Raw genomic sequence first — 6,000 nt, 5'->3', positions numbered from 1 at the left:
TCATGTGTGATGTGCAACACGGAATTGCTCTGCACGCAGTGCAGGGGAATCGGGCCGCATCTCGCGGCGAGGGGGAAGTCTTATGCTTTTTCTCAAGTTGCGGCGGGAACCTGGGGTATATTCTCGAGTTACGACGGGGATGGCCCTTCCACACACGTGTTTGTTAAGCGACGTCAGGACTCCTGCCTAGTTGCGAGTGAAAACTTGGGATTCTCCTCGAGGCTTGGCAGGGCAATTGGGACGCCTCTCCTGCTGAGGCGGGAGACCAAGAGTCCCTTTCAACGACCCACAGGAATCCTGGGACTCCTATCAAGTTTCACGAAGAGTCAGGCATCATCTCCATTGGAGGCACTGATCTCCACTTACCTCTGGAGTTTTCAAAGGATGTGAGGCCTCCGGTCGCGATGAGGTGGGGAACTAGGTCTTTCTCTGTGGTCTCCACAGAGGCTTCACACATCCTTTCGTCATGCGAGATGCAAGACCAGCCTGCATTCAAGTCACTGCAGGGATATCCGGCCTTATTTCGAGTCATGGCATCGCGGTGTCCATTCCACTTGAGGCTGCAAACTCAGGGTCCCTCTCACATACCTAGAGCTGAGAGAAGCCTCCTCTTGAGGTGCTTGTGGTAAGGTGGTATTCCTCTGGAGTCGAAGCCAGGGACTAACCTCTCATCTCGAGTTGATTTTTGGTCCACGGAGCTCTTTCGTGTTGCTACAGTGACCTCAGGATCACTCTAGCCTTGAAACAGTGTTTTTGAGGTTTCTCTGGAGTGCCATCGAGGAAACCAAGGCTCCTTTCACGTATGATGTGCAACACGGAATTGCTCTGCACACAGTGCTGGTTAAACGGGCCTCATCTTGCGGCGAGGGGGATGTCTCATGGTTTTTCTCGAGTATGGGCGGCAACCTGGGGTATATTCTCGAGTTACGACGGGGATGGCCCTTCCACACATGTGTTTGTTCAGCGACGTCAGGACTCCCGCCTAGTTGGGAGGGACATCTCTGGATTCTCCTCGAGGCTTGGAAGGTCAATAGCGACGCCTCTCCCGCTGAGGCGGGAGATCAAGGGTCCCTTTCCAAGTGCCACAGGAATCCTGGTACTCCTATCAAGTTTCACGAGGAGTCACGCATCGTCTCCTTTGCAGGCAATGATCTCCGCGTACCTCTGGAGTTTTCAAAGGATGTGAGGCCTCCAGTCGCGATGAGGTGGGGAACTAGGTCTTTCTCTGTGGTCTCCACAGGGGATTCAGACATCCTTTTGTATTGGGAGATGCAAGACGAGCCTGCATTCACGTCACTGCAGGGATATCCGGCCTTATTTCGAGTCAGGGCATCGCGGTGTCCATTCCTCTTGAGGCCGCAAACTCAGGGTCCCTCTCACATACCTAGAACTGAGAGAAGCCTCCTCTTGAGGTGCTTGTGGTAAGGTGGTATTCCTCTGGAGTCGAAGCCAGGGACTAACCTCTCATCTCGAGTTGATTTTTGGTCCACGGAGCTCTTTCGTGTTGCTACAGTGACCTCAGGATCCCTCTAGTCTTGAAAGAGTGTTCTTGGGGATTCTCTGGAGTGCCATCAAGGAGATCAAGGCTCCTTTCCTGTGTGATGTGCAACACGGTATTGCTCTGCACGCAGTGCAGGGGAATCGGGCCTCATCTCTCGGCGAGGGGGAAGTCTCATGGTTTTTCTCGTGTTGCGGCGGGAACCTGGGGTATATTCTCGAGTTACGACAGGGATGGCCCTTCCACACACGTGTTTGTTCAGCGACGTCAGGACTCCTGCCTAGTTGCGAGGGGACAACTCGGGATTCTCCTCGAGGCTTGCCAGGGCAATTGGGATGCCTCTCCAGTTCAGGCGGGAGACCAAGTGTGCCTTTCCACGTGCCACAGGAATCCTGGGACTCCTATCAAGTTTCACGAGGAGTCAGGCATCGTCTCCTTTGGACGCGCTGATCTCCGCGTACCTCTGGAGTTTTCAAAGGATGTGAGGCCTCCGGTCGCGATGAGGTGGGGAACTAGATCTTTCTGTGTGGTCTCCACAGGGGACTCAGACATCCTTTCGTCTTGAGAGAAGCAAGACGCGCCTGCATTCAAGTCACTGCAGGGATATCCGGCCTTACTTCGAGTCAGGGCATCCCCGAGTCCATTCCACTTGAGGCCGCAAACTCAGGGTCCCTCTCACATACCTAGAGCTGAGAGAAGCCTCCTCTTGACGTGCTTCTGGTAAGGTGGTATTCCTCTGGAGTCGAAGCCAGGGACTAACCTCTCATCTCTAGTTGATTTTTGGTCCACGGAGCTCTTTCGTGTTGCTACAGTGACCTCAGGATACCTCCAGCCTTGAAACAGTGTTCTTGGGGTTTCTCTGGAGTGCCATCAAGGAAATCAAGGCTCCTTTCATGTGTGATGTGCAACACGGAATTGCTCTGCACGCAGTGCAGGGGAATCGGGCCGCAACTCGCGGCGAGGGGGAAGTCTCATGGTTTTTCTCGTGTTGCTGCGGGAACCTGGGGTATATTCTCGAGTTACGACGGGGATGGCCCTTCCACACACGTGTTTGTTCAGCGACGTCAGGACTCCCGCCTAGTTGGGAGGGACAGCTCGGGATTCTCCTCGAGCCTTGGAAGGTCAATAGCGACGCCTCTCCCGCTGAGGCGGGAGACCAAGGGTCCCTTTCCAAGTGCCACAGGAATCCTGGGACTCCTATCAAGTTTCACGAGGAGTCAGGCATCGTCTCCTTTGCAGGCACTGATCTCCGTGTACCTCTGGAGTTTTCAAAGGATGTGAGGTCTCCGGTCGCGATGAGGTGGGGAACTAGGTCTTTCTCTTTGGTCTCCACAGGGGATTCAGACATCCTTTCGTCTTGGGAGATGCAAGACGAGCCTGCATTCAAGTCAGTGTAGGGATATCCGGCCTTATTTCGAGTCAGGGCATCGCGGTGTCCATTCCACTTGAGGCCGCAAACTCAGGGTCCCTCTCACATACCTAGAGCTGAGAGAAGCCTCCTCTTGAGGTGCTTGTGGTAAGGTGGTATTCCTCTGGAGTCGAAGCCAGGGACTAACCTCTCATCTCGAGTTGATTTTTGGTCCACGGAGCTCTTTCGTGTTGCTACAGTGGCCTCAGGATCCCTCTAGCCTTGGAACAGTGTTCTTGGGGTTTCTCTGGAGTGCCATCAAGGAAATCAAGGCTCCTTTCCTGTGTGATGTGCAACACGGAATTGCTCTGCACGCAGTGCAGGGGAATGGGGCCTCATCTCTCGGCGAGGGGGAAGTCTCATGGTTTTTCTCGAGTTGCGGCGGGAACCTGGGGTATATTCTCGAGTTACGGCGGGGATGGCCCTTCAACACACGTGTTTGTTCAGCGACATCAGGACTCCTGCCTAGTTGCGAGGGACAACTCGGGGTTCTCCTCGAGGCTTTCAGGTCAATTGGGACGCCTCTCCACCTGAGGCGGGGGACCAAGGGTCCCTTTCCACGTGCCACAGGAATCCTGGGACTCCTATCAAGTTTCACGAGGAGTCAGGCATCGTCTCCTTTGGAGGCACTGATCTCCGCGTACCTCTGGAGTTTTCAAAGGATGTGAGGCCTCCGGTCGCGATGAGGTGGGGAACAAGATCTTTCTGTGTGGTCTCCACAGGGACTCAGACATCCTTTCGTCTTGGGAGAAGCAAGACGAGCCTGCATTCAAGTCACTGCAGGGATATCCGGCCTTACTTCGAGTCAGGGCATCCCCGAGTCCATTCCACTTCAGGCCGCAAACTCAGGGTCCCTCTCACATACCTAGAGCTGAGAGAAACCTCCTCTTGAGGTGCTTGTGGTAAGGTGGTATACCTCTGGAGTCGAAGCCAGGGACTAAACTCTCAACTCGAGTTGATTTTTAGTCCATGGAGCTCTTTCGTGTTGCTACAGTGACCTCAGGATCCCTCCAGCCTTAAAACAGTGTTCTTGGGGTTTATCTGGAGTGCCATCAAGGAAATCAAGGCTCCTTTCATGTGTGATGTGCAACACGGAATTGCTCTGCACGAATTGCAGGGGAATCGGGCCGCAACTCACAGCGAGGGGGAAGTCTCATGGTTTTTCTCGAGTTGTGGAGGGAACCTGGGGTATATTCTCGAGTTACAAGGGCGATGGCCCTTCCACACACGTGTTTGTTCAGTGACGTCAGGACTCCCGCCTAGTTGGGAGGAACAACTCGGGATTCTCCTCGAGGCTTGGAAGGTCAATAGCGATGCCTCTCCCGCTGAGGCGGGAGACCAAGGGTCCCTTTCCACGTGCCACAGTAATCCTGGGACTCCTATCAAGTTTCACGAGGAGTCAGGCATCGTCTCCTTTGCAGGCACTGATCTCCGCGTACATCTGGAATTTTCAAAGGATGTGAGGCCTCCGGTCGGATTGAGGTGGGGAAATAGGTCTTTCTCTGTGGTCTCCACAGGGGATTCAGACATCCTTTCGTCTTGGGAGATGCAAGACGAGCCTGCATTCAAGTCACTGCAGGGATATCCGGCCTTATTTCGAGTCAGGGCATCGCAGTGTCCATTCCACTTGAGGCCGCAAATTCAGGGTCCCTCTCATATACCTAGAGCTGAGAGAAGCCTCCTCTTCAGGTGCTTGTGGTAAGGTGGTATTCCTCTGGAGTCGAAGCCAGGGACTAACCTCTCATCTCGAGTTGATTTTTGGTCCACGGAGCTCTTTCGTGTTGCTACAGTGACTTCAGGATCCCTCTAGCCTTGGAACAGTGTTCTTGGGGTTTCTCTGGAGTGCCATCAAGGAAATCAAGGCTCCTTTCATGTGTGATGTGCAACACGGAATTACTCTGCACGCAGTGCAGGGGAATCGGGCCTCATCTCGCGGCGAGGGGGAAGTCTCAAGGTTTTTCTCGAGTTGCGGCGGGAACCTGGGGTATATTCTCGAGTTACGACGGGGATGGCCCTTCCACACACGTGTTTGTTCAGCGACGTCAGGAATCCTGCCTAGTTGCGAGGGACCACTCGAGATTCTCCTCGAGGGTTGGCAGGGCAATTGGAACGCCTCTCCAGCTGAGGCGGGAGACCAAGGGTCCCTTTCCACGTGCCACAGGAATCCTGGGACTCCTATCAAGTTTCACGAGGAGTCAGACATCGTCTCCTTTGGAGGCACTGATCTCCGCGTACCTCTGGAGTTTTCAAAGGATGTGAGGCCTCCGGTCTCGATGAGGTGGGGAACTAAGTCTTTCTCTGTGTTCTCCACAGGGGATTCAGACATCCTTTCGTCTTGGGAGTTGCAAGACGAGCCTGCATTCAAGTCACTGCAGGGATATCCGGCCTTATTTCGAGTCAGGGTATTGCGGTGTCCATTCCACTTGAAGCCGCAAACTCAGGGTCCCACTCACATACCTAGAGCTGAGAGAAGCCTCCTCTTGAAGTGCTTGTGGTAAGGTGGTATTCCTCTGGAGTCGAAGCCAGGGACTAACCTCTCATCTCGAGTTGATTTATGGTCCACGGAGCTCTTTCGTGTTGCTACAGTGACCTCAGGATCCCTCTAGCCTTGAAACAGTGTTCTTGGCGTTTCTCTGGGGTGCCATCAAGGAAATCAAGGCTCCTTTCATGTGTGATGTGCAACACGGAATTGCTCTGCACGCAGTGTAGGGGAATCGGGCCTCATCTCGCGGCGAGGGGGAAGTCTCATGGTTTTTCTCGTGTTGCTGCGGGAACCTGGGGTATATTCTCGAGTTACGACGGGGATGGCCCTTCCACACACGTGTTTGTTCAGCGACGTCAGGACTCCCGGCTAGTTGGGAGGGACAACTCGGGATTCTCCTTGAGGCTTGGAAGGTCAATAGCGACGCCTCTCCCGCTGAGGCGGGAGACCAAGGGTCCCTTTCCAAGTGCCACAGTAATCCTGGGACTCCTATCAAGTTTGACGAGGAGTCAGGCATCGTCTCCTTTGGAGGCACTGATCTCCGCGTACCTCTGGAGTTTTCAAAGGATGTGAGGCCTCCGGTCGCGATGAGGTGGGGAACTAGGTCTTTCT

Source organism: Cervus elaphus, chromosome 11 (assembly GCF_910594005.1).
Source record: "Cervus elaphus chromosome 11, mCerEla1.1, whole genome shotgun sequence".
Lineage (NCBI taxonomy): Eukaryota > Metazoa > Chordata > Mammalia > Artiodactyla > Cervidae > Cervus > Cervus elaphus.
This window is presented reverse-complemented; position numbering follows the sequence as displayed.